The sequence below is a fragment of the Rattus rattus genome, chromosome X (genome assembly GCF_011064425.1).
Source record: "Rattus rattus isolate New Zealand chromosome X, Rrattus_CSIRO_v1, whole genome shotgun sequence".
Classification (NCBI taxonomy): Eukaryota; Metazoa; Chordata; class Mammalia; order Rodentia; family Muridae; genus Rattus; species Rattus rattus.
The window spans coordinates 50,314,350-50,324,284 of record NC_046172.1 but is presented as its reverse complement, the minus strand read 5'-3'; the positions used below and the strand labels follow the sequence as shown (position 1 = coordinate 50,324,284).

General features: G+C 35.5%; 1 pseudogene; it reads left to right on the top strand.

Moving 5' to 3' along the window:
* Positions 1-7,032: 7,032 nt before the first annotated feature.
* LOC116888349 lies at positions 7,033-9,517 on the top strand (annotated as a pseudogene).
* Positions 9,518-9,935: the final 418 nt, after the last annotated feature.

The window sequence follows — 9,935 nt, the reverse complement described above, 5'->3', positions numbered from 1 at the left end:
AATAGATTGGACCAGAAAAGAAATTCCTCTTATCACATAATAGTCAAAACACCAAATGCAAAAAACAAAGAAAGAATCTTAAAAGAAGTAAATAAAAAGGTCAAGTAAAACATAAAGGCAGACCAATCAGAATTACACCACACTTCTCAACAGAGATGATAATAGGCAGAAGATTCTGGGCAGAAGTCTTACAGACCCTCAAAGAACACAAATGCCAGCCCAGGCTATTATATCTAGGAAAACTCTCAGTTAACATAGATGAAGGAACCAAGATATTCTAGGACAATACCAAATTTACACAATATCTTTCCACTAAACCAGCCCTACAAAGCATATTAGATGGAAAGTTCCAACATCAAGGAAGAAAGCTACACCCTAGAAAAGGCAAGAAATTAGCTTTCTTGCAACAAACTGCAAAGAAGATAGTCACAGAAACATAATTCCACCTCAAACAACAAAAATAACAGGAAAAAAAACAATCACTATTCCTTAATATATCTTAATACCAGTGGATTCAATTCCATAATAAAAAGACATAGACTAACACACTGGTTAAAGAGGGCCCAAGAATTTGCTGCATAAAGGAAATACACCTTAATGACAAAGACAGATAACACCTCAGTGTAAAACTCTGGAAAACAAATTTCAAAGCAAATGTTCCCATGAAAAAAACCTGAAGTTGACATTCTAATATTGAATAATATTGACATTACAAAAGTTATCAAAAAGTGTAAGGAAGGAAAATTCATATTCATCAAAGGAAAAAATCCACCAAGATGAACTCTTGATCCTGTGTATCTATCCTCCAAATGCAACTACATTCATAAAAGAATCCTTACTAAAGCTCACAGCACACATTGCATCTCACAAAATAATATTTGGAGATTACAACACTCTAGTATCATCAATGGAGAAATGATGTAATTAGAAACAAAAGAGAGACATAGAGAAACAAACAGAAGTTATGAACCAAATAAATTTAAAAGATATCTATAGAATATGTAATCATTAGACAAAGAATATACCTTCTTCTCAGCACCTCATCGTATCTTCTCAAAAATTGACCATATAATTTGTCACAGAACAGGCCTCAATAGACATAAGAATATTGTATGAAACTATCAGATCACTATACAGACAAGAATGGTCTTCAATAACAAAAAAAATGACAGAAAAGCCCATATACACGCATCGATGTTGAATAACAATGTACTCAATGATAACTTGTTCAAGGAAAAAAGTAAAGAATTTAAAGACTTAGAATTAATTAATTAGAATTTAATGAAAAGGCACAAAATACCCAAACTTATAAGACACAATGAAAGCAGTCCTGAGAGAAAATCTTATAACTCTGAGTGTCTCCAAAAAGAAATTAGTGAGAGCATAAACTAGCAGCTTGACTGCACACCTAAAAGCCCTAGAACAAAAAGAAGCAAATACAGGCAAGAGGGGTAGATGGCAGGAAATAATCAAATTCAAGACTAAAATCAAGCAAGTAGAGACAAACAGAACTATACAAAGAATCAACAAAACCAGGAGCTGGTTCTTTGAGAAAATCAACAAGATGGATAAACTTTTACCTAGACTAACCAGAGGGCACAGAGAAAGTATCCAAATTAAAATAATCAGAAATGAAAATGAAAAGGAGACAGCAAAATTGGAGGAAATTTAAAAAAAAATCATCAGATCCTACTACAAATGCCTATGTTCAACAAAACTAGAAAATGTGTATGAAATGAACAGTTTTCTAGACAGATACCAGGCACCAAAGTTAAATCAGTATCAGATAAACTATCTAAATAGTCCCAGGACTCCTAAAGAAGTAGGAACAGTTATTTAAACTCTCCCAAACATAAAGTCTAGGAACAGATGGGTTTAGTAGAGAATGCTATCAGACCTTCATAGAAGTCATAAAAGCAATACTTTCCAAACTATTGCACAAAATAGAGACAGAAGGAAAAGTGCACAATTCCTTCTATGAAGCCAAAATTACTCTTATACCTAAACCACACAAAGACCCACAAAAAAGAAAATTTCTCTTATGAACATCAATGCAGAAATTCTCAATAAAATTCTCTAAAAATGAATCCAAGAACACTTCACAATGATCATCCATCCTGATCAACTGGCTTCATCATCCCATGGATGTAGAGATGGTTCAGTATACAGAAATCTATCAGTATAATCCACTATATAAACAAACTCAAAGGAAAAAACATGATTAACTCCATTAGCTGCTAATAAATCATTTGAAAAATTCAACTTCCTTACATGTTAAAAGTCTTGTGGACAATGGAAAATTCAAGGCCCTTACCTAAACATAGTAAAAGTAATACACAGCACACCATTAGCCAACATTAAATTTAATGGAGGGAAACTTGAAGCAATCCCACTAAGATCAGGGTCTAGAAAAGGCTACGCACTCTATCCCTACTTATTCAATATAGTACTCCAAGTCCTAGCCAGAGCATTCAGACAACAAAAGAGGACAAAGGGATACAAATTAGAAAGGAAGAAGTCAAAATATCATTATTTGCAGATGAGATGTTAGAACAATTAATTGATCCCAAAACTCCACCAGAGAGCCAAGTTTAATAAAACAACTTCAGCAAAGTGGTTGGGTATAACCTCCACTACAAAGGATAAACAGGCTGAGAAAGAAATTAGGAAAGTTTACCATTCAAGGCTAGTCAAAAACAACACATAAAATACTCTATTTTGACTCTAACGAGCAAGTGAAAGTTGTAAGGACAAGAATCAAGTCTCTGAAGATGGATATTGAAGATTCTCAGAAAATGGAAAGAGACTCCCATACTGTGATTGGCACAATTAATATAGTAAAATTACCATTTTACCAAAAGCAATCTACAGATTCAGTGCATTCTTCTTCAAAATTCCAACTCACTTTTCCATAGAGTTAGAAAGACCAATTTACAAATTCATTTGGGATAACAAAAAAAAAAATAACTGAGGATAGTGAAAACTATCCTCAATGATAGAAAATTTTTTTGGGGAGACACCAACCCCCCAGACCTCTAACTGCATTATAGAGCAATAGTGAAAAAACTCTATGGTATTGGTACAGAGACATACAGGTAGATAAATGGAATAGAAATTGAAGACCGAGAAATGAACCCACACATGTATGCTCACTTGATCTTTGACAAAGAAGCTAAAACCATCTGGTGGAAAAATGGTAGCATTTTCAACGTATGGTGCTGGTTCAACTAATTGCATTCAGTATGTAGATGAATGCAAATCAGCCCATTCTTATTGCTCTTTACAAAGCTCAAGTCCAAATGGAACAAGGACTTCCACATAAAACCAGATACACTCAAACTAATAGAAGAAAAAGTAGGGAAGTGCCTCAAACACTTGGGCAATGGGAAATTTTCCTTAACAGAACACCAATGTCTTATGCTCTAAGATCAAGAATCAAAAAATGGGAGGTCATAAAATTGAAAAGCTTCTGTAAGGCAAAGGACAATGTCATTAGGACAAAATAGGAACCAACGGATTGTGAAAAGGTCTTACCAGTCCTACATCTGATAAAGGACTAATATCCAATATATACAAAGAATTCAAGAAGTTAGAATCCAGAGTGTCAAATAACCCTATAAAAATGGGGTTCAGATTTAAACAAGAATTTTCAGCTGAGGAATATTGAATGGCTGAGAAGTACCTAAAGAAATGTTCAACATCCTTAGTCATTAGAGAAATGCAAATCAAAACAACCCTGAGATTCTCCCCTCATACCAGTCGGAATAGCAAAGATCAAAAAATTCATGTGAAAAAAGATGCTGGTGAGGATGCAGAGCAACAGGAACGCTTCCTCATTGTTTGTGGGTTACAAGTTGGTACTACCACTTTGGAAATCAGATTAGAGGGTCCTCAGAAAATTGGACATAGTGCTACCTGAGGACCCAGCAATACCACTCCTCGGCATACACCCAAACGATGCTCCAATATGTAACAAGGATACATGCTCCACTGTCTTGATAGCAGCCTTATTTATAGTAGCCAGAAGCTGAAAAGAGCACAGGTGCCATTTAACAGAAGAATGGATACAGAAAATGTGGTACTGCCACACAATGGAATACTACTTAGATATGAAAAACAATTACTTGAAATATACAGGCAAATGGATGGACCTAAAAAATTTCCTATGAGAAGTAACCCAATCACACACACACACACACACACACACACACACACACACACACACACACACGCATGATATGCACTCACTGACAGGTGGATCTTAGCCCAAAAGCTGAAATTCCCCAATATACAATACACAGACTACATGAAGCTCAAGAAGAAGGACAAAGTACAAAAGCTTCAGTCCTTAAAAGGGGCAACAAAGGTATTCATAGTTGTGGATATGGAGACAATGTTTGGAGCAGAAACGGAAGGAATGTCCATTCAGAGCCTGCCCTACCTATGGATCCAGCCCATATTCATATAGCTACCAAACGAAGACAATATTGCTTATGCCAAGAAGCTGACAGGAGCTGGATATAGCTCTCTCCTGACAGGCTTTGCCTGAGCATGAAAAATACAGAGGCAGCCAACCATTCATCTGAGAGTAGATTCACCATTGGAGGAATTAGAGAAAGGTTTTAAGGAGCTGAAAGGGCTTGCAAGCCCATAAGAAAAACAATACCAACCAACCAGATTTCCCAGGTAATAAACCACTACCCAAAGAGTATACAAGGGCAGAACCAAGGTTTCTGAAGTTGCATATGTAGTAGAGGATGGCTGGGACCTCCAGTGTAGGGGAATTCCTGGACTGGTAGACATGAAAGATTTGGTTGTTAAGGGAGTGGGAATACCCTGGCAGAAAGGGGGGAAGGGGGACATAGGATAGGGGGTCGGCGGTTTGGGAAACCAGAAAAGGGAATACATTTGAATTGCAAAGAAAAAAAAAAAAATAAAGAACATATAAGAATGCATCACATTGTAACAATCAAATGTTGAGAAAAATATGTAAATAGCAATATATTCAACTCTTCAAAACAATATAAGTAATTCACATGCAAAGCTCACAGCTTGTGATTCTACTAAAATGAAAAGATTAAAATTAACAAATACATTAATTTTATGAAATTTTAAATTTATGAATATTAAAATTATAACATATTTCATATTTTAAAGTCTGCTATGATTCATCAAAATATTTTTCTTGGCCTTTGAGCTGGGAATCATCTTCATGTATTTAGATTATTTTAGGCTTTGTATTTTCATAATATTCCAGATTCCTGGATGTTTTCTGTCAGTAATTTTTTAGATTTAACATTTCTGTTGACATATCTACTTCTTCTATCATATCCTCAATGCCTGAGATTCTTTCCTCTGTATCTTCCTTTCTTTTGGTGATATATGCTTGCATCTGTAGATCCTGTGGATTCTCCAAGATTGTTTCATTTCCAGAATTCCTGGTTTGAGTTTTTATTTATTTCTTCAATTTTCATTTTCAGTGTTTCAATAGCTTTGTTCATTTTCATCTAATTGCATTTTTCTTGCATTTCTTTAATAGATTTATTCATATCTTCAAATTGTTTATATTTTCCTTACTTTCTTTGAGTAATTTATTAATTTCCTCAAATGTTTTTTTTTGCGTTTTCCTGATTTGTCTTAAAGATTAGTTATTTCTTAAAGAACACCGTTGTTCTATAAAGTTGGATTAATGTTGCTTTGTTCTTCATTGGGTAGGGATATTCAGGATTTACTACATTAAGATAGCTGGGCTGTGGAGCTGACATGTGGTAATTATTAGTCGAGGTGTTTATTTCTGAATTTTATTTCCACTTGTTTTGTGTGATTTTATTTTATTTTATTTTATTTTATTTTATTGGATGGCTGTTTCATTCTTGGTTTCTGTTTTCTCGCCTATCTTCTAGCCAGGGTGGTCTGTGGCTGAGTAAAAGGTCTCTGTTGACTTGGGCATTCTATTTCTGATGGTCAGGATGCCATTCAGAAATTTCTCTAGCATGTAAAAGTCACATTAGACCCATAATTTAAAAATGGAAGAGGAGGAGGAGGAGAAGGAGGAGGAGGAGGAGCAGCAGGAGGAGGAGCAGGAGGAAGAGGAGGAGAAGGAAAAGGAGATGAGAAGGAGGAGGAGGAGGAGGAAGAGGAGGAGGAGGAAAATGATTTTTTTCTACAATTCTCAATCTTATCAAACTTCCACTTACTTCATTTTTGACTCAGTTCTTCTCAATAACAAATTCATGGATAGGCAAAAGAAAACACTTGAGGAAATATTTCACTCATAGGAATCTGAAACTTCAGGCTGAACAGAATGGAGTGATGGAGCTGATATTTTCCCTTTCAGAGAAAGATTTTCCCTTGATATGTAGAAATGTGATGCAGAGTACAAGAGGTACAAGAATATGTCTTGTAGAAAAACCTAATTATTTTTTTTCCGATTCTGGGAATGGCTTCTTATCTGTAAATGATGTACTTTAGCTTATTACCCCAGCCTTTCATTGAAATATAGTGTAAAGGGTAGCCTAACCCCAAACATTGGTAATTAAATTTCCCTTTGCTTAAGTGCCTAAGCACCACACTTCTGATTCCGCTTAGAAACAAAGTAAATTATAGAATACATATATAGCATCTTCTAGAATTTGATGGTAGGGGAAGGGGGAGAGGTCCCTTTAAGAGTACCGATTACATAATCACATTCTGTTTAGGAAGAACCTTGGGCGAATCTCAAGATTCTGCCATAACCAAGGCAGGCTCAGAGACTCAGGTGGTCCTGAGACAGGTTTGTTGGTGATTGTCCTATAAGGGAGGATTGAAGAGTATCGGGATCTTCTCTGCCAAGAATCCTAATGATGTTGGGCCCTCTCTTAGCCTCTGTCGTTCATTTAACCCCCAGTAATCTATTCTCTTATGTTTTTTTCAGAATTGTGACTGCAGCAGCATTTCTGGCCAAGGTAGCAAGGGATAGCAACTTCTGGCCAGAATACAAAAGCCAAAGTCTGTTCAAGGACGTTGCCTAGTGAGGTAATGCCAGATATCAACATGGACTACAAACTTCATAGCGTAAAAGTCTATGTCATGGTGGAAGACAAGCAGTGGAAAGACATAGGCACTGGACAAATTTCATCCAAATATATCGAATGGCACCAGGGTGCATGCCTGCTTGTTCACTCAGAATTAGATGGGTCACCAATTATGGAGTGTAAGATACTTCCGAACGTCCCCTATCAGAAACAAGGGGAGGTAATCATTTGGTCTGAAGCTAAGAACCATGGCATGGCAATACATTTCCTGGAACCAAAAGGTTGTCAAGAGATCTGGGAAGACATCTGCCAAGTTCAAGGTAAAGATCCAAATGTAGAAATCACACAGGAACTTACTGATGATTTAGAAAGTTTTGAAGATCTGTCACTAAGCTGGAAACGGGTTGAGATGTCAAACTATGAACTCGATACCCTTAAAAACATTGCAGAGTTATTTCCTTTTGTCTTTGAAATGCCCAACCACAAGGAAAGGCTGGCAGTGGTCTTAGAAATGAAGGTTACATTAAAAATTGTTAAGTAGATGTTCAAAACTTGTGAAAAGGGAAGAAATGGAAGGCTTATACTATTTGTATAACATCATTAAAGGAATCTCTGTTTCTAAATGATACACATTTATTTAACATCATGTTTTCTGATGAATTTTTCATGGATGTGGTAGGATGCCTAGAATATGACCCTGCTTTGGATCAGCCAAAGAAGTACAGGCAATTCTTGACTCAAAATGCTAAATTCAAGGAAGTTATGCCAATAACACACTCCCAACTTAGGAAAAAAATACAACAGACATACAGAATGCAATATATTCATGATATTGTGTTGCCTACACCATCCATATTTGAAGGGAATCTTCTTCCTGATCTTACCACTATGATTTTTTTCAACAAAATTGAAATAATTACCATGCTGCAGGAAGATGAACATTTTCTGCTCGAAATTTTTGCTCAGTTAAAAGATAACACTATAGGTGATGAAAGACGACATGAATTGTTATTATTTTTCAAGGAATTCTGTGCATTTGCTAAGACACTACACTCTCAAAAGAAAAATATGTTATTGAAAACACTAATAAAGCTAGGAATCATGAGTGCTCTGAAAGTTGTAGTAATACATGCATGATTACAAAAAATACAAGTAGCTGCTTTTAGAACTATTTGCTCGTCTTGGTAGAGTATAGTACCACGCCTAGTCCGGAAAGCTATGCAATGCAAGAAGCCCAGAACAGTGAAGATAATGATGAATTTTCCTTAATATAATGATCAACCAAATGATCTGTGATTCTGATCCTGAATTTTCACGAGGCATCATTTTGACAGCAGTTCTTCATGATCTTCTTAATCCAGAAAATATGCGTGTCACAGTTAATGGATATGAAAGAAAGGGATTTCTGAATTTCTTCTATAAACGTTGCATGAGGAACCTTATAGCACCAATTTTGTCTACCACAGTAGAAAATGATAGCAATGATAATAGGGATTACATCTGCCCTGATAATTATCAAAATGCACAATTGCTTGGAGCGATTTTAGAAATACTCACATTTTGTGTGCAATACCACTCAATGTACATAAAACATTATATTATGAGCAACAACTTGCTCAGCAGAATCTTGGTGCTGATGAGTTCAAAGCACACATTTCTGATTTTGTGTGCTGTTCGTTTTATGAGAAAAATGATTGGCCTTAAAGACAAAATTTACAGTTTTTACATAATTAAGGAAAATCTGTTTGAACCAGTTGTAAATGCTTTTATGTATAATGGACATCGGTACAATATGTTAAATTCAGCTATTATTGAGCTATTTGAATTTATAAGAAAAGAAAACATCAAGTCTCTCATTGCAAACATTGTGGAAAAATTTTTTATGGCTTTTGAATCAATTGAATATGTCCAGACCTTTAAAGGTTTGAAAACTAAGTATGAAGAGGAGAAGAAAAAAAGACAAATAAGAAGGAATTTACCTAATATAATATACTCAAAAATATACTGTGGACATACAAAAGATATAGAGTTAAAAGGCAAGGCAGACACAAGTTGTAGAAGAATCACAGAAGGAGGAGGAGGAGGAGGAGGAGAAGAAGAAGAAGAAGAAGAAGAAGAGGAGGAGGAGGAGGAGGAGGAGGAGGAGGAGGAGGAGGAAGAGGAGGAGGAGGAGGAGGAAGAGGAGGAGGAGGAAGAAGAGGAAGAAGAAGCTATTCTACCAATGGGAAGTAACTTTACAGGTAAATGTGACATATTTATGGAAATTAAAGGCAAAATGAAGTGAAAACAAAATAGAAGACGGACAAACGAAAATCATCTGAAGCCTTTGAAAATTCTCCATCTAATGGTGATGCTTTTCCTAAAAGAATGGGTCAGTCACGCTGTAGCAGCCTTGTTTCTTTGGTGGATTACCCATATGATTCTGATGTTGAGGATGATTATGATCCATATAGTAATGATGAGGTGAAGAGCCCCCCAAAAAAATGCCTAATCTCAGTACATGAAATACTGTGAGGCCCTTAACTCCAAGTTCAAATACAAATCTATAAATATTACAAACTGAAAAATCGAATTTAAAACAACTTTCTCGTACGACTTTCAGATAACTATAGAATTCAAAGGAAAAGTAATGAATAAAGAGCCTCAAATTTATATAAAGAAAACTTCCCATAATATAGACACATAGTACAAAATAAACTGTAACTGAGTGATAACTTTTAGTCAAGAACATCTTCAGCAGCATGGTTTGGGAGGAAGAGAGTGTTTGATAAATTAATACAATTTTTGCTAAATTATTTATATTAGAAGCAACTCCAAAGGTTTCATTGCAAAGCACACTTTCAAAAAGTGGTTTATCAATGGCATTATTTTCGTAATTTGAAGTTTATTTAAAGTATGTTTCATTTTTATGGATGACAAAAT